Genomic DNA, 26,614 nt, shown 5'->3' with positions numbered 1-26,614 from the left:
TTTTCTTGTGTGGGTTTTTTTTGGCCTTTTCGCAAATAATCCTGGGCTTGTCCCTACAAAAACTAAATGCCCTGGATTTGTCCCTATAGAAACTCTCTTGTTATCTTAAGGACAGCTCAGTGTTTGAGCGGTGAAAAAGACAAAGCAGAGATGCCTCAGGTAAGATCATGAGTTCATATTCTCTGACATATACTGGTTGGTTTGTGTTGAGTTAGGGTTGAGTTAATATGTATAAAGTGCTTAAAACAATGCCTGGCTGAAGTGTTTGTTTTCCATCAGGAGAGAGGGAGAGAGAGGAAGAAAGTAGCAAAGAATCTGAGAGGGAACTATCTCCAGTTATCCGAGTCATTACCAAATCCTCCTAACTACCTTGGGGTTGCATCACCCTTTCTCCAAGTTTCCTGAACACACTATGCTGTCTCCTGTATCAGGAGCCCTATAAATGCTTGTTGTTCTGCCTGGAATGTTCTTACCATTGCCAACTCACCCACTCTTTCACCCTTTTTTTTGTTTTTTTTTTTTGAGACAGAGTTTTGCTCTGTTGCCCAGGCTAGAGTTCAGTGGCGCCATCTCGACTCACTGCAACCTCTGCCTCCTGGGCTCAAGCAGTTCTCCTACCTCAACCTCCCAAGTAGCTGGGATTACAGGCATGCACCACCACACCCATCTAATTTTTGTATTTTTAGTAGAGACGGGGTTTCACCACGTTGGGCAGGTAGTCTTGAACTCCTAACCTCAAGTGATCCACCCGCCTTGGCCTCCCAAAGTGCTGGGATTACAGGCGTGAGCCACTGCGCCTGGCCTACTCTTTCACTTTTCAACCCCTGCTCCTCGTTCAGATCTTAGCACAGATGTTGGTCCTTCCTGAGAGAAGGTTTTCTTTGACTCCTAAGTTCTTTGTTATAAGGACACTTCATTGTACTTAACTTTGTCTGAGATTGTGTTTATGATTATTTGGTTAGTCTGTCCACTTGTGGTTAGTCTCAAACATGCTAACCAATCTGTAAATATTTATTAAATAATAAATCAATATTTCTCTCATACTCTCAATTTGAAAATTTTCTTCTCCCTAACTTCTTCACTGTGAATGTCTGAACAGTGACTTAAAGAAGTAGCTGCAGGAGAAAAGAGTTGGGGGCTATTTCATCATGAGGCTACATTATCTCATGCTTACATCATTTCATGGCTTCATAACTAGGGCAAAAGCAAAAAAGGCATAAATATTTTTTTTTTTTTTTTTGAGAAGGAGAGTTGCTCTGCCACCCAAGCTGGAGTGCAGTGGCATGATCTCGGCTCACTGCAACCTCTGCCTCCTGGGTTCACGCCATTCTCCTGCCTTAGCCTCCCAAGTGTGTCCGGAATTGGTGGGTTCTTGGTCTCACTGACTTCAAGAATGAAGCCGCGGACCCTCGTGGTGAGTGTTACAGCTCTTAAAGTGGCACGTCTGGAGTTTGTTCCTTCTGATGTTTGGATACGTTCGGAGTTTCTTCCTTCTGATGGGTTTGTGGTCTCGCTGGCTCAGGAGTGAAGCTGCAGACCGTCGCGGTGAGTGTCACAGCTCTTAAGGCGGCACGTCTGGAGTTGTTCGTTCCTCCCGGTGGGCTCGTGGTCTCGCTGGCTTCAGGAGTGAAGCTGCAGACCTTCACAGTAAGTGCTACAGCTCATAAAAGCAGTGTGGACCCAAAGAGTGAGCAGTAGCAAGATTTATTGCAAAGAGCGAAAGAACAAAGCTTCCACAGTGTGGACGGGGACCTGAGCAGGTTGCCACTGCTGGCTCGGGCAGCCTGCTTTTATTATCTTATCTGGCCCCACCCACGTCCTGCTGATTGGTAGAGCCCAGTGGTCTGTTTTGACAGAGCACTGACTGGTGCGTTTACCATCCCTGAGCAAGACATAAAAGTTCTCCACGTCCCCATCAGATCAGTTAGATACAGAGTATGGACACAAAGGTTCTCCAAGGCCCCACCAGAGCAGCCAGACACAGAGTGTTGATTGGTGCATCCACAAACCTCAAGCTAGACACAGGGTGCTGATCGGTGTGTTTACAATCCCTGAGCTAGACATAAAAGTTCTCCACATCTCCACCAGACTCAGGAGCCCAGCTGGCTTCACCCAGTGGATCCCGCACCGGGCCTGCAGGTGGAGCTGCCCAACAGTCCTGTGCCGTGCACTCGCACTCCTCAGCCCTTGGGACTGGGCGCCGTGGAGCAGGGGTTGGCGCTCATAGGGGAGGCTCGGGCCGCACAGGAGCCCATGGAGGGGGTGGGAGGCTCAGGCATGGCGGGCTGCAGGTCCCGAGTCCTGCCCTGCGGGAAGGCAGCTAAGGTCCGGTGAGAAATCAAGCACAGTGCCGGTGGGTCAGCACTGCTGGGGGACCCAGTACACCCTCCGCAGCCGCTGGCCTGGGTGCTAAGCCCTCCACTGCCCAGGGCCGGCAGGGCTTGCCAGCTGCTCCGAGTAGGGGGGCCCTCCAAGCCCATGCCCACCCGGAACTCCAGCCGGCCGGCAAGCGCCGCACGCAGCCCCAGTTCCCGCTTGCGCCTCTCCCTCCACACCTCCCGGCAAGCTGACAGAGCCAGCTCCCGCCTTGGCCAGCCCAGAAAAGGGCTCCCACAGTGCAGCGGTGGGCTGAAGGGCTCCTCAAGTGCCGCCAAAGTGGGAGCCCAGGCAGAAGAGGCGCCTAGAGCAAGCAAGGGCTGTGAGGACTCCCAGCACACTGTCACCTCTCACAAGTAGCTGGGACTACAGGCGCCCACCACCACGCCCGGCTTATTTTTTGTATTTTTAGTAGAGACGGGGTTTCACTGTGTTAGCCAGGATGGTCTCCATCTCCTAACCTTGTGATCCGCCCACATCAGCCTCCCAAAGTGCTGGGATTACAGGCATAAGGCACCGCGCCCGGCTCTTTTTTTTTTTTTTTTTTTTTTTTTTTAATTTGAGACAGAGTTTTGCTCTTGTTGCCCAGGCTGGAGTTCAGTGGCGCAATCTCGGCTCACTGCAACCTCTGCCTCTCGGGTTCAAGTGATTCTCCTGCCTCAGCCTCCCAAGTAGCTGGGATTACAGGCATGCACCACCACCCCTGGCTAATTTTGTATTTTTAGTAGAGACAGTGTTTCACTATGTTGGACAGGCTAGTCTTGAACTCCTGACCTCAGGTAATCCATCTACCTTGGCCTCTCACAGTGCTGGGATTACAGGCGTGAGTTACCGCGCCTGGCCATAAATCTTTTAAAAAGTGTAGGATGCAAGAGTTGGAAGTGTTCTTACAGACTCTGTAGTCCAACTTCTTTGGTACTGACAACACAAGAAAATTCATCATTTAGTATTTGGGTTGAGGACTTTATCCAGCCACCTTCCAAGCAACAACTCCATATACAAATAAAAAATGTGTTTTAAACTATAAGAGCTTAAATGTGACTCATCAACATCTGCTTTCATTAAATATTTTTCTCTCAGAGACTAAAACCACTTACAAAGTTAGAATAATACTTGTAGCTTAACACATGGCAAAGGACAAGTCTTTTATGCCACTTTCTTTGTAATTCTCTCATTTTAAATCTTAAATGACTTTCCTCTATCACAGGACTTTTGTGAGGAATGTTTGAAAGGATCTGTTGACTCATAGCTGCAGAACTGCTTAAGTTTGCTTTAATAAGGGAATAATCAAACGCACATCTAATTTAAGTGGAAAACTACTATATTTTGATATTGTAACCTGAATATTAGAGGATTAAAAGAATTCCAGGCTGAGGGGAGAAAACTCAAAGTTTATTTTGGTCATCTTTCTTTTTAGTCTCCCTTCTTTCTTCCTAAAACAGAGAAATTTTGCCCTGAAACTGCCTCCTTACTGCCCAGAGCCTTCCATAATAGTTCTTCAAATAACAGGGCCCTATGCTGTGTTTCAAACTTTGCTTACTTTATCTGTACATCTCATTCCTGCTCTGTTCTTTCTCTACTCAGTTAAAAAAAAAAAAAGGAAAAACATTTCATTAAAGAACATAATCATTGTTAATGTGTTAATAGGCTAACATCCTGTTTCAACAAGATAATAATACCCTTCACCCAGTTAAAATCTCACATTCCAGAAAGTCCCTCAGGAATGACTAATGGGGGATTCCAGTCATGGCATCAGACTCATGGGTTGAAGTATATTTTAGCAGTTCAGGCTTTCTCTCCTTATCCTTTAAATGACACTGTATAAAGAGCTTCCTGTAATTGACTTTGGGCAAAGTAGACTCTGGAAATCAAACAACCAGTTACTGCCAGTTAAACAGCCTAAGAATCCAAGAGGACAAAAAGTTTTGTGCAAATTAAAAGTTGTTTTCCTACTTGTAAATTAAAAGTTGTTTCCCTTGTTGGAGACATCTTCAACAAAGCTAAAGCAAAGGATAGACGAAAGTAGCAATCAAAGGATTAGTATTCAGACTATATGAAGAATTTCTACAAATTAGGAAAACATAAGCAATCCAATAGAAAAACAAGCAAAAGTGATGAAGAGGAAATTCATTAAAAATTAAATGCAAATGATCCACAAACATTTGAAAAGATACTCAGCCCCATTTGTAACCAGAAAAATGTGCATTGAAAAAACAATGAGACACGGTTTTTTGTGTACCAGATTAGCAAATATTTAAATGTTTGATATTATCAAAATATGGGTAGGAAGTGGGGAATCCTTAGTTTTTTTAATACACTGCTAGTGAGAGTGTAAAGTGATAATGCCATTTGTAAGTATCTACAATGTTTAAAATGTGTGCTCTTTGGAAGCAATTCTATGTCTTTCTATTCATCCTAGAAAATACTTCATATATGCATAATGAAGTATTTATAAGAGTGCTAACTGCAGCATCATTTGTATAACAAAATATGGAATAATACTTCTCTGCTGCTTTCTTCTCCAAACTGAAATCAATAGGTGCTAGCACCCTCACATTCTAGAGGGATCCACTAATGATCTCCAAAACTTGTTCCCTAAGGATATCTAAAACTGCAGGCATAATATGGAGAGCATGACGGAACATAGCCTAAGAGGACCAGCAAACAAGCAGAGAAAGAATCTGAGTCTTTCAGGGTATCATTAAGCCAACGGCACTAAACTTTGGAGCCGTTCTACTCTGTTCTACCTAAAAAGGATTTCCTTTTTCAAGGTCGTCAATGTCTGTTGCAAGCATTTTTATTAGGTTTCTAGCCTTCTTTGCCCAGTCATCCACTAACCTCTAAACCTGATACCTTCTTCATAGACTTTTGTGCCCCATTCACAGTCTTCCTCTGCACCTCAATTCATGTCACTCTCCCTTGAATAAACACTGACATATGAATCATGAAGATACTGAAAGTAACACTAAATAATAAAAACTATACTTCGAGCCCTTATTAGGTGTCAAATGTGAGACGCTTTACATATATTATCCCATTTAATCCTCACATCAGTTCTAAAAGCCGGGAAATAATGTGACCTTCATTGTATGGATGAGGATCAGACATGGAAAAGTTTCGGAACTTGCACAGTCACCCAACTAGAAAGTGGTAGAGCTGGGATTCTGACTGCAAAGCTGATCTCTGTAAGCACTGGATCATATTCCTACAGTCTTTCCTCACTGCTTTCTGGACTTCCTGAAGCAGACCTACACCTGTAGGCAAGACCTACCCAGACTTACTTGATGTGGTTTTACTTCCAAGATTTTGATCTCTGGAAATCCACAGACTGACTTCAACTTCAAATCCTCCATTTCTTCATCATCACTGAACTTGTTTTTAATCCTACTGGTGTTTGTTTGTGTCTTGAACTCTCCGTTTTCTTCAGTTTATCCTCCCTTCTCTGAGTTTATTTTTAATGTAAATAATATGCTAATTCCTGATAGTAATACACTCTTCACTGCCTCACAGCATCCCTTGCCATTTTTCTTTTCTCTCATTCCTGTCTCAGCATTTTCAAGCTCAATATAAAGAAAATATGCTTTCTCTACTGTCACTTTCTGGACATTTAACATTCTTAGGGAAAATGAATATGCTGCGTCTACAGCAATTTAATATGTCTAATGTTAACTAAGCTCTCATTACTGCCCAGAAATTATTATATACAGGTACAGTCAACACTCAACCTTCCATGTTGCCCTCCTGTCCTTCAGCTCCCACCTTATTTCTGGTAATTTCTCAGAATATACCAATCACTTTCTCATTTCCCAGTAAGATTCAAGATATCAGATGCAGACTTTGTGCAGCTTCATTCTCTCCATCTCAGTATATCTTGTTAATTTTAGTCTGTTCACCCCTTTCCTTTACTCATGCCTCTAATGATGATGGAAGTCCTCCCTTTACGAGGTTCAACCTGGGCTCTATTCTCATTGTTCTTCACTTCCTTTAGGATCTTATTCCACCAAGGGCCTCTCTTGATGGTGTTTTAATTTGCTCTCTGTTTGAGTTTCTAAAAATATTCTCTCTCCTTATAAAGATCCTTCATCTGACTTGCTGCCCTCTCAAGTTACTGCCCTGTGTTGTTTCTTCTCTTCTTTGGAAAACATCTTTAAAAAGTAGGCTACCATCATAGCTTCCATTTTTCCTACCACCCACTCATTCCTCAGATCCTTGGAATTTTAACTCCACCCTTGGTTCTCTTTCTAAAACTATTCTCTCAAAGGTCACCAATTACCCCATAATTGGCAAAGCCTACAGTTTTTCTCAGGCCTTTGTGTACCACTCAGCATTGTTGAACACTCCCCTGTTTCTTTTAATTTCTTCCTTCCTTGGTACTGTGACTGGTATCATTCTGGATCTACTTCTGGATCACTAATCTTTCCTTATGTGTCCTTTCCTGTCTTCTCTTCCTTCTTCCATCTGCAAAGCACAGACACCTAGTCAGGCTCATCAGTGCACCTTTCCCCCTATACTCCCTCAGGATTCTCAAGTATCTATATGCATACCATTCTAAATATACCTAAGGTTGTGTGCAGGGGCTCATGTCTGTAATCCCAGCACTTTGGAAGGCCCAGGTGTGTGATTTGCTTAAGCCCAGCAGTTTAAGACCAGCCTGGGCAACACAGTGAGACCCTGCATCTACAAAAAATAAATTAAATTCATTTAAACTAAATTTGAAATATATATATACTTAAAACCCAGACACCCCTAAGTTCCTGATATGCATAGAAAACTACCCTCTATATATCTTCAGTTTATATTTTAAAATAGCTATATCTAGCTATCTGATATCCAGTTTTCTAAGTGAGATAGGTACTGATAAGATTCTTTAAAGAACCCATAGTGAATGGAGAGGTGACAGTCAATTATCTATCTAATATAATTGTTGTAGTAGTACTAGTAGTAGTAGTGGTAGTAGTAATTATAGCAATGATAGCTAACATTTATTGAATCTTGGAATATATGCCAGCCATCAGGCTAAATGCTTTATATTTAAGAATTTATTAAATCTTCACAACAACTTTATGTGGGAGTAGCCTTTTAAGAGGTTCTATACACAGATTTCTCACAAATCGTTACAACAACCATTGTAGTAGTTATTCTTATTATCCTCATTTTGAAGATGAGCAAACCAATGTTTAGAAAGATTAAATATCACCTAGCTAGTAAGTGATGGAGACAGCATTTGAACCTGTCTCAGTAAGGATGATGACGATGGTCATAGTTACCATTTCTTAGCACCTACCATATTCCAGGACCTGTACAAGGTAAGTACATGTGTTATCTAACCTTCGGAAATCTATGAGGTTTTCCTTTTGACATAGTAGGAAACTCAGGCTGAGAAAGGTTAAATTAAATGTTCTAGGTTGTAGAGCAAATAAATCACAGAATTTGTGTGGTAGATATTAAAAATGGCAAAAAGAAATTATTTGCAATTCTTGCCACGAAGAGTTACAGTCTATTTCTCCACCACTAGAAGGATAGAATGGAGCCAGAAGTGTCTAGAGTTATTCATTTGAATGTCCTATTGGCATTTCAAACTCAATATCCAAGTCTGAGCTAATTGTCTTATCACTTGTGTTGGTTAAGTTTATATGTCATCCTGACTGGCCATAGGATGCACAGAGGAGGCATTACTTCTGGATGTGTCTGTGAAAGAGTTTCCAGATTAAATTACCATTTAAATCGGTAGACTCAGTAAAGTAGATTGCCCTTCCCAATGTGGCTGTGCATCATCCAATCCACTGAGAGTATGAATAGAAGAAAATGTGGAGGAAGGAGGAATTTTCTCTTTTGCTTCCTGCCGGTCTGCTTGAGCTGGACATCTCATCTCATGTTCTGTTGTCCTTGGACTGGGATTTACACCATCAACTCTCCTGGTCCTCAGTCTTCCAGACTTGGACTGAATTATACCACCAGTTTTCCTGGGTCTTCAGTTTGTGGACCTTCTCAGCCTCCATAATTACGTGTGTATAAATGTGTGAGAAAGAAGTAGGAGACATATATCTGTAAACAGATAGACACATATCCTACTGGTTGTGTTGTTTTTCTGGAGAACACTGACTAATATATTCCTCTAAAATAAATCTTTTTTATGTGCTTTATTCTGATATATCATGGTTTAGAATTAGGGAACTGAATCTCTACTTTACACCAATTACTCTCATCACCCAACCTTTTTTTTTTTTTATTATTATACTTTAGGTTTTAGGGTACATGTGCACAATGTGCAGGTTTGTTACATATGTATCCATGTGCCATGTTGATTTCCTGCACCCATTAGCTCGTCATTTAGCATTAGGTATATCTCCTAATGCTGTCCCCGCCCCCCCCCACCCCCCACCCCACAACAGTACCCGGAATGTGATGTTCCCCTTCCTGTGTCCATGAGTTCTCATTGTTCAATTCCCACCTATGAGTGAGAACATACGGTGTTTGGTTTTTTGTCCTTGCAATAGTTTACTGAGAATGATGTTTTCCAGTTTCATCCATGTCCCTACAAAGGACACGAACTCATCATTTTTTATGGCTGCATAGTATTCCATGGTGTATATGTGCCACATTTTCTTAATCCAGTCTATTGTTGTTGGACATTTGGGTTGGTTCCAAGTCTTTGCTATTGTGAATAGTGCCGCAATAAACATACGTGTGCATGTGTCTTTAAAATTAATGAATCCAGGAGCTGGTTTTTTTGAGAAGATCAACAAAATTGATAGACCGCTAGCAAGACTAATAAAGAAGAAAAGAGAGAAGAATCAAATAGATGCAATAAAAAATGAAAAAGGGGATATCACCACCGATCCCACAGAAATACAATCTACCATCAGAGAATACTACAAACACCTCTATGCAAATAAACTAGAAAATCTAGAAGAAATGGATAAATTCCTTGACAAATACACCCTCCCAAGACTAAATCAGGAAGAAGTCGAATCTCTGAATAGACCAATAACAGGTTCTGAAATTGTGGCAATAATCAATAGCTTACCAACCAAAAAGAGTCCAGGACCTGATGGATTCACAGCTGAATTCTACCAGAGGTACAAGGAGGAACTGGTACCATTCCTTCTGAAACTATTCCAATCGATAGAAAAAGAGGGAATCCTCCCTAACACATTTTATGAAGCCAGCATCATCCTGATACCAAAGCCAGGCAGAGACACAACCAAAAAAGAGAATTTTAGACCAATATCCTTGATGAACATTGATGCAAAAATCCTCAATAAAATACTGGCAAACCGAATCCAGCAGCACATCAAAAAGCTTATCCACCATGATCAAGTGGGCTTCATCCCTGGGATGCAAGGCTGGTTCAACATACGCAAATCAATAAATGTAATCCAGCATATAAACAGAACCAAAGACAAAAACCACATGATTATCTCAATAGATGCACCCAACCTTTTAATTGAATCTGTGTTATATACCATTCCCTGGTTAATATCCATTAAATGCAACTCTAAAGTTAGTTCCCTGTTCAAAATCTTTCTGTGGCTTTCTATTATATGGCCCAAAAATGTCCAGCCTCTTCCTTACTGCTTTACTTATATTCTAAATTCCAGCCAGAATAAACTATTTGTTTCTCCACAACTATCTCCCCACTACCCTCCCTCCCCTAACATATATACTCATGCTTTTCTGCCTTCGTGGCATTGCACTTTGCTTCTCCCACCTCATATTAAATATTATCTGTTTTAGTCTGTTCTGTGCTGCTATAACAATACCACAAATTGGGTCATTTATAATGAATATAAATTTATTGGATCATGGTTGCCGAGGCTGGGAAGTCCTAGATTCAGGGGCTGGCATCTTGAGAGGACTTTCTTGCTGTATCATCCCGTGGCAGAAAGGCAAAGAGAGGGCCAGAAAGACAAGAAAGGATTGAACTTACTTTTATAATAAGCCCACACTTCCAGGATAATGACATTAATTCATTCATGAGGGCAGATCCCTCGTGACCTAATTACTTTTAAAAGTCCCAACTCTCAATACTGCTGCATTGGGGTTTAAGTTTCCAACACATAGGCCGGGCGCGGTGGCTCACGCTTGTAATCCCAGCACTTTGGGAGGCCGAGGCGGGTGGATCACGAGGTCAGGAGATCGAGACCACGGTGAAACCCCGTCTCTACTAAAAATACAAAAAAATTAGCCGGGCGTGGTGGCGGGTGCCTGTAGTCCCAGCTACTCGGAGAGGCTGAGGCGGGAGAATGGCGTCAACCCGGGAGATGGCGCTTGCAGTGAGCTGAGATTGCGCCACTGCACTCCAGCCTGGGTGACAGAGCGAGACTCACTTTCAGAAAAAAAGTTTCCAACACATAAACTTTGGGGGACACATTCAAACCATAGCATCATCTCTTCCATCAGTTTTTTTCTTTTTTCAAATTGATACCTAATAGATGTACATACTTTCAAGGTATATATGATATTTAGATACATTCAGATAATTTGTAATAATTGAATGAGGGTAATTGGGATATCCATTACCTTAAACCTCTATCTTCTCTTTATGCTGGGAAAATTCAAATTATTCTCTGCTAGCTATTTTGAAATGTACAATAGATTATTGTTCACTATCACCACTCTACTTATTTATCAAACACTAGGTCTTATTTTTTCTATCTACCTGTATTTTTTTCTTTTTTCTTGAGACAAGTTCTCACTCTGTCACCCAGGCAGTGGTACAATCATGGCTCACTGCAGCCTCAACCTCCTGGGCTCAAGGGATCCTCTTGCCTCAGCCTCCCAAAGCAGCTGGGACTGTACTCACACACCACCACGCCTGGCTAATATTTTTTTAACTCTTTGTAGAGATGGGATCTCGCTATGTTGACCAGGCTGGTCCTGAACTCCTGGCCGCAAGTGATGCTCCTTGTTTGGCCACCCAAAGTGCTGAGTTTACAGGAGTGAGCCGCCCCACTCAACCACTGCTGTAATTTTGTACCCATTAATCAACCTCTTTTCATCCCCTCATTAGTTTTTTCTTAATGCCTCTGCATGGCAGTCATTTCTCCTGTCTTTAAATTTTTCATAACACTTTGTTTTGCTTTTCTTGTTTTAATTATTCATCTTGTGTTATAGGTATTTATGAAAAGTCATCATACATTTTACTAGATAGCAACCTCTATAAGCAAGAGATGATGTCTTAGTCATTAGTGTATTATCTGTAGTAACCTCTCAGAACCTTACACACAATAGGTTTTGAAAATTTGGAAACCCAATAAATAAAATATTATTTTTCTTCTAGGTCAAACTCAACTGAGGAAAACATATTGAAGTCAGATTTATAGAGAAATATCAGCTTTATTATTGATTAAAAAAAGACTCAATTGGAAAATGTGATTAAATGACTTGATATTGTAACTCTAAAACAGTAGGCTTATCATCCACCCTGTCATGGAAGAGCTAGACAGACCAAAGTCTTCCCCAAGGACCAGGCCTGACTGCCTAGTGGAGACCCAGACCAGAATGTACCTGGTTGGCACAATGACAGATCCACTGACCACACAGCCCAGTTCCATCTCCCAAACCCACCAATCAAATAAGTCACCCCTCTTCCAGAAGAGAAGTGAGTGACAGGGAAGAGAGATCTGAGGTATTGGTCCAGCTGAAGTCCCTCCATATAGAAACATGAGGATTGGCCTTGATGAAGATGGTGAAAGCTGAAAGGACAGCCTATCTTCAACTAACACCCAACCAGATTTATGGAACAAGGAATAGATAAAAAGTGATTTAATCTAGAGATGTACATTAATGTAATAATGATGAGAGTGATGGTGGCAACATAATTTTACAGTGAGTTAGGGCATCTTTCTAAGCCTTTTCATTGTATTAACTCAATTATCACCCCTATAAAGATGAAGCATGTACTATATTATTATATCTTCACTTTACAGCAAAATAAACTCTGATAAAGACCTTAAAATTTATCCAAGTTCACATGGCTAGTAAGTGTGAATTCAAAAACAGTCTTCCTCTAGAACCATTGTAAGCTGAAAAATATTAATTACCCTTTTCAAATGTCTGTGCTGTATAAACCTCCCAGCCCACACACCTGTTACCTGCCCCCAGCAATTTCAATAACTCAAGGTTTCTCTTTGTCATAAATAGGTTATTATTGCTTTGACAGTTTTCAAATGAAGAATGTCTGTTATTGTGTGGTCAAACCTTAGACAGTTGCATCATTAACGAAAACCCCACATTGCTTTCCAGAATCTAGATAGCCTTCTGCAAGTAACAAATAGTATCCTCCAGTTCTATTTTTCATTGACTGTTTTTCCATCATAAAATGTGTATTTATTTTAAGTGATAAAATTCTCTTGTCTACAGATGCCTCTCTCATTCCCCAACCCATGTAGTGTTGGTTTTATTTTCTAAAAAGTTCAGTTTACTACTAAGACACTTTGCTTAGCTAAGAAAACATGGTAGAGGCTGTGTGGAATGAAGGTATTAACACAGGAATTTTAAAAATCCCTTGATGATTAAATTCAAGCCTGGAAGACTGAAATGATTGTCTCTTGGGACGCATTGAGTCAGCACTAATCAAAAGCGATGTATTATGAAAAGAAATAGGTACATGCGATAGTCAGTTATTGAGGGCGGTTGCTAAGTACATTAGCTACCACCAGTACAAAGCTCCAGAAATTCACCCTCACACATGTCTAACACCAGATAATAAATCCCCCCAGCACTGGTGCAAGTTGAGGATATGTGATTACGTGCACTTTAGAAATCCCAGAGTACCCTGACTAGGGTAGGGTAGGGTAGGGAAGAGTAGGGTAAGCAGGATAAGGTGGGGAGAGCAACACTCACAGACATTTTTATAGTGCCACAGTCATTCAGTTGCATTTTGATAGCTACTTTAATGAAAAGTTTAAATTATCTTTGGAATTTGGATAAAATCGGGGCAGAATCCAATATGCCTTGCTACACTTTAAGGGTCCCTCCTCAGCTACAGCCAGGGCCTTGGACACCCCATAAGAAGTTAGGAATTTTACTTAGCTGCTCAGGGAATGTCTCCTGGTCTGCCCCCAACCCTTCATCCCTTGCTGCATTCACTTTATTTTGGCAAATCCAGTGTCATTATTATTCACGAGTATTTATTGAACAAGGGACGTACATAAAATAATTATAGTTTCTACCTTCATTAAAGCTGTAGTCCTAGAAAGAGAATACATTTTTCTTTATAAAGCACTTATATAGTGCTTAGTGCACGGTAATTGTTATATAGATATTAGTAACAATAATAATAATAATAATGTTTCCTATTTTACTTGCCCAGGATCAGCCTCTCTGCTTATTTCTCTTAAACTCATGTCTGGGTTGGACTCTGGTTTTTGCCCCTTGGCACTTTCTTATATCCCCCAAATTCCATGTTTTTCAGACAGCTGGCCAATTTTCGTCATTCTGTCTCTCTGTGTTCTCTCTGCCTGTCAAACACACACACACACACACACACACACACTCACTCCTGCCTTCAGGATCACAGCTCAGGTTCAGTGCCTCAGATTTAAATAGATACTTCTCAACATTTAAATTGGTGAGTTCACAAGATGGATAAAAGACTTAAATGCAACCCCCAACACGGTAGAAACCCTAGAAGACAACCTAGGCAACACCATTTTGAACATAGGTCCTGGCACACATTTCATGACAAAGACACCAAAAGCAATTGAAACAAGAGCAAAACTTGACAAATGGAATCTAATTAAACTTAAGAGCTTCTGCACAGCAAAAGAAACTACCAATAGAGTAAGCAGACAATCTACAGAATGGGAGAAAATGTGTGCAAACTATGCATCTGACATAGGTCTAATATCAAGCATCTACAAGGAACTTACACAAATTTACAAGCAAAAAATAAACAATCCCATTAAAAAGTGGGCAAAGGACATGAACAGACATTTCTCAAAAGAATACGTACATGCAACCAACAAGCATATGAAAAAAAAGCTCAACATCACTGATCACTAGAGAAATGCAAATCAAAGCCACAATGAGGTACCATCTCACACCAGTGGGAAGGGCTTTTATTTAAAAGTCAAAAAATAACAGATGCTGGCAAGGTTTTGGAGAAAAGGGAACACTTATACACTGCCAGTGGGAGTATAAGTTAGTTCAATCATTGTGGAAGACTGTGGTGATTCGTCAAAGACCTAAAGACAGAAATGCCCTTTGACCCAGCGATCCCATTACTAGGTATACACCCAGAGGTATATAAATCATTCTACCATAAAGATACATGCACGTGAATATTCATTGCAGCACTATTCACAATAGCCAAGACAGACTCAACCTAAATGCCCATCAGTGACAGATAGGATAAGGAAAATGTGGTACATATACACCATGGAATCCTATGCAGCCACAAAAAAGAATGAGATCATGTCTTTTGCAGGAACATAGATGGAACTGGAGGCCATTATTCTCAGCAAAATAATGGAGGAACAGAAACCTAAATACCTCATGTTCTCACTTACAAGTGGGAGCTAAATGATGAGAACACATGGACACAAGGAGGAGAACAACAGACACTGTTGGGGGGTGCTCCTTGAAGGAAGGAGAGTATCAGAAAAAAAATAACTATCGGATACTGGGATTAGTACCTGTGTGACAAAATAATCTGTACAGCAAACCCCATAACACAAGTTTACCTATATAACAAACCTACATGTATAACCCTGAACTTAAAATAAAAGTTTACAAAATAAATTTAATGGAATTTTGTTTTTGTAACACCGATTAATTTCATAAAGATTAGGTAATGATCTATCATCATAGAATGTTTTAGGTTTGTAAAATCATGCTATTGATTTGAACTATTCAATTTGGCATAATTTTTAAAGATAGATAAATCATCACTAGTGTAATTGACAGATTTTTCCCTTGCATATGATTTTATTCCTATGTTCAAAGATTTTGTTTACAAGCTAAAATAAAACATTTAAACTTAAAAAATAAAAACTGAAAGAAAAAATATTTTCCTGTTCTGAAAATATTGTCTATGTTCAAAAGTATAATAGCATAGGCCTATCTGCTAAAAACACACTGATAAACAATCAAACTTAATTACTTGAAATTTGGTTTCCATGTAAAATGTCAGTGTTGAATGAGCAATTGCTCTGTTGAGGGATTATATACATGTTTCCAGTCAGCAGGATGTTGTTCAAAATATGTTTCTAAAGAACATGAGTTATGATGATTTCACACTTGCCAAAAAGAATTATAATTCCTGTCTGAAAGCTACTGGAAGCTCAAATGTTTCTGACTGTGTCAGATCTGACTGGAAACACAGCCCTTAAGTGAATGAATCATTGAACAAAATCACTTATTCATACTGACATTTCATGAGGAACCCAGCTAGACCCTTGCCTTACAGCAGCTTGCAGTATAATGAGGCACTAGGACAAATGTATATATAAAGATGAACGCTAAAAATCAGTCTGGGTTATATACAAAATAAGTAGCATAGCCCAGTACTGCTGAGATATCTAAACTGGAGCATGGAACAATTACTAGCACCGTTTTACCCATAAGGGAATTTCACACCTAATGGCAAAGCAAGGGTATGTTTTCTCAAGATTCCCACTGTGTAATGTAGCAGCATTTCAGTGATGCCTGCAATGCATGGCAAGATAAAATAATGGGAAGTGCAGTAAACTTATCCAATATCTGTGTACAACTTATGCTTGGGAATTAACTCCCTATCCACTCTCAGTCTACGCAGCTAATTTCCTAGGCAGCTAATTCCACTTCTAGCTCTGAAGCATATTATGTGATACAGACATAGCCAGAGTATCATTTTATATGGTGCTCATTACTAACTCACAAGCAGGCCAATCATAGTAACGAGACTGTCACACTGTTAGAGGCATCAAGGTAGCAGACTCCTTTCCTACTGGACTCAAACCAGAAAGATTGTGAATATGAGGCTTTTGCAGCTCTGTCATCACCACAAGGAGTCTTAGAATGAAGCCTGAGCATATCTCACATAGATGGTAATATGGAGATTAAAGTTGAGTCAAGAGATAGACAGAAGCCAAGCCCTTCCTGCTTCTGCATTTTTCAGTTATGTAAGCCAAGAAATTTCTTTCTTAAGTTTGTTTGTGTTTGAGGGGTTTTGTTTTTGTTTTTGTGTTTTGTTTTTGTCTCACATAACTTGTAAATGTGGTAAATTTTATCTGAGGCAAACAGAGGCTAACTCAGGAGCTAGACATTAAGGAATTTCCCTTTCTCTCCAGTCATTGAGTCAATGCTCTTTCTTCTCAAGAACCCATGAGTCAGGTGTCTGCAGCCTCACTGGCAAAAAAGATCAGTGTGCCTGCCTTAATGGAACTTACACTATTAAAGTATATATTATACAAAGAAGTGTTAATTTACAATTGAGTAGAGAGATCATTGCCAAGTTAATTTGGTGAGTCGTAGCAGACCCAACAAATTGTTGATCTAATAAAATATTAACAGCTGTGTCAGAGATCAGTTCCAAGAGAACCCTAACAATACCAGTGATAGCATCCAGACAATAAAGGCTGACATTTATTATGCAGTTAATTATGTACTTGACATTTCCCTAAGCATTTAAATATCTATCTAATTTAACCTTACCAAAACAATGTGTGGTACGTGCCATCATATTCTGTATTTCATACATGCAGAGATAAGAAAATGGTTCTGGGGCGTGGTGGGCTAAACTAATAAAGAACCCTTCCTACTATTACTTAGAACTGTTAAACAAGACAAAATAAATTATATTGTAAATACCAAGGTGAGCTTGCAAAAAAGAATGGGAAGCTTCTGGGTATTAAGAAGAAATAGGCCTTAACATTTAGGGATTTGGACTTTAAAACTCAAAAGAAACAAGAGACAAGTTAAAGATTTGAAACTGAGACCTCTATATAAACCAAGTCTCACAAAGGTCCCCACCATCAGTGAAAGGAGAACTAGAACAAGTCTGCATATAGGTCCCCAGAAGGGGCAAGGAAACATCTCTGCCTGAACAATTGGGTTGTGGAGCAGTGATTATCAGGGATGCCTAGTAGAAACAAATGAAAGAGCATTCCGAAGAGCACTTCTATAAATAAGGCAACAAGAAGTTCTTATAAGAGAAGCAAAACCCTGATGAATTCTAAGACACACAAGGAAATAATGTGTCATAAGCAAGAGCCAGCAGATACTGTAACTGGGGGAAATTGGTACATCCAAGAATGTAGAAAACAGAATAATATGAAATAAGTTATTAAATAAATATTTTGAAAATATGTAAACACATGAATGAAGGAAGAGAAACATATGGGACATAATTACAATGAAAAAAGAGCAGATGGATTTTAAAAAGGACCAGATATAATAACTGAAAAAGAAAACTACAATCACTGAAAAGTTGAGTAACTTGCTTGAGGTCATTCAACTAGAAAGTGACAGAACTAGAGCTCAAAACTCAGCTTTGTCAGTCACATGCTGTATTTTCTGAACATAAGACACATTAGCTTCCTACTGATCAAAATCTAGGCTGGGGGTAGTGGCTCACGCCTGTAATCCCAGCACTTTGGGAGGCTGAGGTGGGAGACTGCTTGAGCCCAGGATTTCAAGACCAGTCTGGGCAACATGGATCTCATCTCTACAAAACTTTAAAAAAATTAACCAGGCTTGGTGGCACATACCTGTGGTCCCAGCTACTCCAGAGGCTGAGGTGGGAGGAATGCTTGAGCCAGGAGGTCGAAGCTGCAGCAAGCTGTATTTGTACCACTGCACTCCAGCCTGGGCAACAGAGTGAGACCCTGTCTCAAAAAATAAAAATAAATAAATAAATAAATATATAAATAATAAAATAAAACCTGAACTAATGAATTCCATAGGAAAACGTCACCCTTTTGATGTGGTGAAGTCTCTTTGGAGGGAGCATATTACTAAAAATCACATGTTGAGGTAAAATAAAACAAAATCCTTGCTTTTGTATGGGAAATTAACAAGTTATAACAAAAAAATGTGTTGAAATTGGTAAGGTCAACAGGAAGATTTTTTGTGAATTATTAAGTGAACAGATCCATCAGTGGCTGTGATAATGAATGACACGTCTTGTTTTTCAGTTAAACTTCTGATCTATTTGTCATTTGTTGTGTATGGTTATTTGCATGACTGGAGTAGGAGTCTGGGTTGGAGTGGATCATTGAGACATGGAGGTGATGTTTAAGAAGAGAACTGAAGGTATTTACTGCTTTAAAAAATGGGGATCCTGCTCCAGTTAGCTGTCTTCTTTTCCTCCCTAACTATTCTACCAATTCTGACAAACAGACAATTTATAGATGATTACTGCAAACCGAACAATGATGGAGAATGAGAAAGCATTTGGTCAGGTTTATTGCTCTATGGTATCGTCAATAACCACATCACAGAAACACCATTACTTTGGACCAAATTCATGTCATGGAGCTAGATTTTTAATTTCAAACATTTTTTATGAGGTTTGCTGTATTGGACATTTGATAAGTATATCCTTTTCAAATAATATCGTTTCCAGTGCAAGGAACTACAAAGGTTGTTATTAATGACAAATTTGTTGTTTTGCCCTTCTCACAGATTACCGTTATTTTACAGGTACTTATCTCTTCGTTCACAGAATCTCCATGCATTTAATTCTGCATGTTGTTCTTTCCACACTTTTCATTATGTTCCCTTATGGGTCTTCCATAATGTATTCAAAATGTTACTGAACACATAGAAGAATAAAATGTGGGAATTACGTGATCGATGCCAGGTAGTAAGATGTGATCAAATGAGTGTGCTGTATCTCTAAGTGTTTCCTAGTCAGGGCAGATTCTGTCTCCTCTCCTCCAAACATGATACAGCACTCAAAGAGGTCATTATTAAAACCGAATTATCTCAGTGCTGTGTGCGGAAACTTAGATTTTGAAAAAAGATAACTGAATTGTGACATGTGCAGACTAAAGACCCCTAGGGCCTTGAATAAACATCAGTGGTAGCCAGGCAATAGTTACCACAGCCCTTGGGCGAGACCCAGTACTGTGCTGGCTTCAGGTATGACCCAGCACAGACATAACAGTGATGGCCACAGGAATGATTGTGTTACCCCTCCCCCGACTTCAGCCCAGAGAGACTGTTTATTTAGGGGAAAGTAAGGGAAGTGAACAAGGGTCTCTGCCTGGTAATTAACAGAATTTTCATGGATTTTACTCAAGACCACTAAGGCAATATTTTTGCAAGCTTACAAGAGTCACGGTGTTACTAGCTTTGGGGTGTGCCCTAATGCACATATGGCTGCAGTGACTAAAGACTTACATTACAACATTCAATTCCCTGTGAATACTTCAAAAGCCTTCACAAGAAAGACAGGAGTAAATAAGCCCAGACTGCGAAGATTAGAATAAATACCTAACTCTTCAATGCTCAGACACTGAAGAACATCCACAAGCATCAAGACCATACAGGAAAACATGACCTCACCAAACAAACTAAACAAGGCACCAGTGACAAAACACAGAGAGACAGAAATATGTGACCTTTCACAGAGAGAATTCAAAATAGGTGTTTTGAGGAAGCTCAGTGAAATTCAAGATAACACAGAGAAGGAATTCAGAGTTCTAGCAGATAAATTTAACCAAGAGATTGGAATAACTTTAAAAAATGAAGCAGAAATTCTGAAGCTGAAAAATTCAGTTGACAAATAAGAATGCATCAACTGCTGAGGTCATTCTTTCAACAGTGGAATTGTTCAAGCAGAAGAGAGAATTAGTGAACTTGAAGACAGGCTATTTGAAAATACAGTCAGAGGAGACAATAGAATAAAGAATAAAAAAGAATGAAGCATGCCTAGAGGATCAAGAAAATAGCCTTTAAAGGGCAAATCTAAGAGATGTTAGCCTTAAAGAGGAGGTAGAGAGAAATTGGAGTAGAAAGTTTATTAAAAGAAATAATAACGGGACATTCTGAACCTAGAGAAAGACATCAATATTCAAGTACCTGAAGGTCGTAGAAAACCAAGCAGATTTAACCCACATAGGACTATCTCAAGAAATTTAATAATTATACTCTCAAAGATCAAGGATAAAGAAAGGATTTTAGGTGGGGCGAGGTGGCTCATGCCTTTAATCCAGCACTTTGGGAGGCCAAAGCAGGTGGATCACCTGAGGTCAGGAGTTTGAGACCAGCCTGGCCAACATGGTGAAACCCCATTTCTACTAAAAATACAAAAAATTAGCCAGGTATGGTGGCAGGTACCTGTAATCCTAGCCACTTGGGAGGCTGAGGCAGGAGAATCACTTGAACCAGGGAGGCAGAGGTTGCAGTGAGCCAAGATCGTGCCACTGCACTCCAGCCTGAGCAACAAGAGTGAAACCCCATCTCAAAAAAAAAAAAAAAAAAAAAAAAAAGGAAAAACAAAGATTTTAAAAGCAGCAAGAGAAAAGAAGCAAATAACATATCAAAAAATTCCAATAGTTGTGGCAGCACACTTCTCAGTGAAAACCTTACAGGCCAGGAGAGAGTGGCATGACATATTAAAAGCACTGAAGGAAAAAAAATCTTTTATTCTAGGTTATTATATCCAGCAAAAATATGCTTCAAACATAAAGGAGAAATAAAGACTTTCTCAGACAAACAAAAGCTGAGGGATTTTCTCAACACCAGACCTATCCTACAAGAAAAGCTAAAGAGAGTTCTTCAATCTGAAAGAAAAAGACATTAGCAACCAATAAGAAATCATCTGAAGATACAACACTTACTGGTAACAGTAAGCCTACAGACAAATACAGAATATAACACTGTAATTGTGATGTGTAAACTGCTCATATCTTGAGTAGGAAGACTCAAATATGAACCTATAAAAATATAATAACTACCAAAACATTTAAATACATAGAGAATATAATAAGATGTAAAGAGAAAAAACAAAAAGTTTAAAAATGGGAGGACAAAGGTAAAGTGTTTTCTCTTTGCTTGTTATTTTGTTTGTTTATGTAATCAGGGTTAAGTTGTCAACAGTTTAAAATAATGGGTTACAAGACATTTGCAAGACTCATGATAACCTCAAATCAAAAAACATACAACAAATACCAAGCAAGAAATTAAAACATACCAACAGAGAAACTCACCTTCACGAAAAGGAAGATGGGAAAGAGCAAAAGAAGGAAGAAGAGAAGACCACAAAACAACCAGAATAACAAATAACAAAATGGCAACAGTAAGGCCTTACTTACCAATAATAACATTTAATATACATGGACTACACTCTCCAGTCACAAGATATAGAGTGACTGAATGGATGAAAAAACAAAACTCAATGATCTGTTGCCAAAAGAAACACACTTCACCTATAAAAACATAATAGATTGAAAATAAAGGGATGGAAAAAGATATTCCATGCAAATGGAAAACAAAAAAGAGCAGGAGTCACTGTATTTATATAAGACAAAATAGATTTCAAGACAAAGACCATAAAAAAGACAAGGTATTATAATAATGATAAAAGGGTTGATTCAGCCAGAGGATATAACAATTGTAAATATGTATGCACCCAACACTGGAGCACCCAGATATATAAAGCAAATATTATTAAAGCTTAAGAGAGAGATGATGCCCATACAATAATAGCTGAAGACCTCAACACCTCACTTTAACATTGGACAGATCATCCAGACAGAAAATCAACAAAGAATCATTGGACTTAATCTGCACTATAGACCAAATGGACCTAATAGATATTTACAGAACATTTCATCCAATGGCTGCAGAATACACGTTTTTCTCCTGAACATATGGATCATCCTCAAAGATAGACCATACTTTAGGTCACAAAACAAGTCTTAAAAAATTTTAAAAAGTGAAATTATATCAAATATTTTATACCACAATGAAATAAAACTAGAAGTCCATAATAATATTAATTTGGGAAACTATACAAACACACATGGAAATTAAACAATATGGGTCAGTGAAGAAATTAAGAAGGAAATTTAAAAATTTCTTGAAGACTGGGCAACATACTGAGGCCTCACCTCTACTAAAATAAAATAAATTAGGTGGGCATGCTGGTTTGTTCCTGTAGTCCCAGCTACTCGGGAGGCTGGGGAGGGAGGATTACTTGAGCTCAGGAGAGTGAGACTGCAGTGAACCATGATCTTGCCACTCACTGAGTTCCAGCATGGGCAAGATCCTGTCTCAACTTTTTTTCCTTGAAAAAATGATAATGCTAACAGAGCATACAAAAACCTATGGGATACAGTGAAAGCAGCACTAAGAGGAAAGTTTATAGCTATAAGCACCCACATCAAAAAAGTAGAAAAATGTCAAATAAACAACCTCATTATGCATCTTAAAGAACGAAAAATGCAAGAGCAAACCAAACCCTAAAAGTAGAAGAAAAAAATAATAAAGATCAGAGCAGAAATAAATGAAATTGAAATGAAGAAAATAATAGAAAATATCAACGAAGTTGATTTTTTGAACAGTTGGTTTTTTGAAAAGATAAACAAAGTTGACAAAACTTTAGCCAGACTAAGAAAAAGAGAGAGAAGACCCAAATACATAAATTCAGAGAAGAAAAAGAAGATATTACAACTAATACTGCAGAAATTCAAAGAATCATTAGAAGCTACTATGAACTATATGCCACTGAAATGGAAAACCTAAAAGAAATGGATAAATTTCTAGGAACACACAACCTACCAATATTGAACCATGAAGAAATCCAAAATCTGAACAAAACGGTAACAAATAATGACATTGAAGCTGTAATAAAAGTCTCCTAGCAAATAAAAGTCCAGGATCCAGTGGCTTCACTGCTGAATTTTACCAAACATTTAAAGAAGAACTAATACCAATACTACTCAAACCATCCTGAAATATAGAGGAGGAGGGAATATTCCCAAATTCACTTATGAGGCCAGTGTTACCATGATACCAAAACCAAACACACAACCAAAAAAGGAAACCTATAAGCCAATATCTTTATGAACATTAATGCAAAAATCCTCAGCAAAGTACTAGCAAACTGAATTCAACAACACTTTAAAAAAGATTGTTCATCATGACCAAATGAGATTTATTCCAGGGATCCCAGGATAGTTCAACAAAGACAAATCAATCAATGTGATATATCAAATCAACAGAATGAAGGATAAAAATCACATCATCATTTCAATTGATGCTGAAAAAGCATTTGATAAAATTCAACATCTCTTCATGATAAAAACCCTCAAAAAACTGGTTATAGAAGAACATACCTCAACACAATAAAAGCTATATATGACAGACCCACAACTAATATTATACTAATTGGGGAAAAAAATTAAAAGCTTTTCCTCTAAAACCTGGAACAAGCAAGAAAAGGGTGCCTACTGTCACCATTGTTATTCAACACTGGAAGTCCTAACTAGAACAATCAGACAAGAAAAAGATATAAAGGGCATCCAAATCGGAAAGCAAGAAGTCAAACTACCCTTGTTTGTAGATGATATGATCTTAATATTTGGAAAAACCTAAAGACTCCACCAAAAACTATTAGAATTGATAGACGAATTTAGGAAAGTTGCAGGACACAAAATCAACATACAAAAATCAGTAGCATTTCTATATGCCAACAGCAAACATTCTGAAAAAGAAATCAAGAAAATAATCTCATTTACAATAGTTACAAATAAAATACCCATGAATAAACGTAACCAAAGAAGTTAAAGATTTCAACAATAAAAACTATAAAACATTGACATAAGAAATTGAAGAGGACCCATAAAAATTGGAAAGATATTCCATATTCATGAATTGGAAGAATCAATATTATGAAAATGTCCATGCTACCTAAAGCAATCCCTATCAAAATGCCAATGATAGTCTTCATAAAAATAGAAAAAAATCCCTCTAAAATTTATATAGAACCACAAAAGACCCCGAATAGCCAAAGCCATCCTGAGCAAAAGAAAATAAAACTGGAGGAATCACATTATCTGGCTTCAAATTATATTACATAGCAACCCAAACAGGATAATACTGATGTAGTAGCAGACATACAGACCAATAGAACAGGATAGAGAAAAAAAAGAACCCAGAAATAAGTCCATTCATCTACACTGAACTCATTTTCAACAAAGGTACCAAGAACATACATAGGGGAAAAGACAGTCTCTTCAATAAATGGTGCTGGAAAAACTGGATATCCTTATGCAGAAGAATTAAACTACATCCCTATTTCTCACCATATAAAAAATCAAATCAAAATGGATTAACGATTTAAATCTTTTTTTTTTTTTTTTTTTTTTTTTTTTTTTTGAGATGGAGTCTCACTCTGTCGCCCAGGGTGGTGGGCAGTGGCGCAATCTCGGCTCACTGAAACTTCCATCTCTGGGTTCAAGTGATTCTCCTGCCTCAGCCTCCCGAGAAGCTGAATCACAGGTGCCCACCACCATGCCTGGCTAATTTTTTTGGTATTTTTAGTAGAGATGGTGTTTCACCATGTTGGCCAGGCTGGTCTCAAACTCCTGACCACAAATGATCCACCTGCCTTGGTCTCCCAAAATGCTGGGATTACAGGTATGAGCCACTGTGCCCGGCCTAAAGACTTAAATCTAAGATCTCAAACTATAAAACCACTAAAAGAAAACATTGAGGAAAGTCTCCAGGACATTGGTCTGGGCAAAGATTTTTTGAGTAATACTCCCCAAATACAGGCAACTAAAGCACAATTGGGCAAGTGGGATCACATCAAGTTGAAAAGCTTCTGCACAGCAAAGGAAAGAATAAAGTAAAGAGAAAACACACAGAATAGGAAAAAAAATTTGCAAACTACTCATCATTCCAGGAATTAATAACCAGAATATATAAGGAGTTCAAACAACTCTACAGGGAAAAAAAAATCTATTAATTCTGTTAAAAATAGACAAAACATCTAAATAGATATTTCTCAAAAGAAGACATACAAATGGCAAACAGGTATATAAAAAGGTGCTCGATATCTTTAATCATCAGAGAAATGAAAAGCAAAACTACAATGAGATATCATTTCACCCCAGTTAAAATGGCTTTTATCCAAAAGACAGGTAACAACGAATGCTGATGAGGACATGGAGAAAAAGGAACCCTCGTACACTGTTGATAGGGGTGAAAATTAACATAGCCACTATGGAGAACAGTTTGGAGGTTCCTCAGAAAACTAAAAATAAAATACCATATGATCCAGCAATTTCACTACTACCTATATACACAGAAGAAAGCAAAGATATTGAAGAGATATCTGCACTCCCATGTTTATTGAAGCACTATTCACAATAGCCAAGATTTGGAAGCAACCTAAGTGTCCATCAGTAGATAAGCAGATAAAGAAAATGAGGCACATACACAATGGAGTACTATTCAGCCATAATAAAGAATAAGATCCTGTCATTTGCAGCAACATGAATAGAACTGTAGGACATTATGTTAAGTGAATGAATCCAGGCACAGAAAGACAAATTTTGCATGTTTCCATTGATTTGTGGGAGCTAAAAATTAAAACATTTGAACTCATGGAGATAGATTGACGGTTACCAGAGGCTGGGAAGGATAATGTGTATGGTGGGGGTAGTGGGAATGGTTAATGGGTACAAAAATATAGTTAGAATTAATAAGGTCTAGTATTTGATAGCACAAAAGGGTGACTAAAGTCCACAATAATTTATTGTACATTTTTAAATCACTAGAGTATAATTGGAATGATTATAATACAAGGAAATGACAGATGATTGAGGGGATAAATACCCCATTTATCCTGATGTGATTATTACATATTGTATGCCTATATCAAAATATCTCACACATCACATAAGTGCGTACTCATGAAAATTGAAAATTAAAAAAAATTTAAGTAAATGTGAGAAAAAAAATTACATGAATGTCTTCTTTTGAGAAGTGTCTGTTCATGTCTTTTACCCACTTTTTAATGGAGTTGTTTTTTTCTTGAAAATTTGCTTAAGTTCCTTGTAGATTCTGGATATTAGAACTTTGTGAGATGGATAGATTACAAAAATTTTCTCCCACTCTGTAGGTTGCCTGTTCATTCTGATGATAGTTTCTTTTGCTGTGCAGAAGCTCTTTAGTTTAATTAGATCCCATTTGTCAATTTTTGCTTTTGTTGCAATTGCTTTGGGTGATTTCATCATGAAATCTTGGCCCATTCCTATGTCCTGAATGGCATTGCCTAGATTTTCTTCTAGGGTTT

The sequence above is a fragment of the Hylobates moloch genome, unplaced genomic scaffold (genome assembly GCF_009828535.3).
Source record: "Hylobates moloch isolate HMO894 unplaced genomic scaffold, HMol_V3 SCAFFOLD_1, whole genome shotgun sequence".
Taxonomy (NCBI): domain Eukaryota; kingdom Metazoa; phylum Chordata; class Mammalia; order Primates; family Hylobatidae; genus Hylobates; species Hylobates moloch.
The sequence above is the reverse complement of the archived record's forward strand: the minus strand, read 5'-3'. Positions refer to the sequence as shown.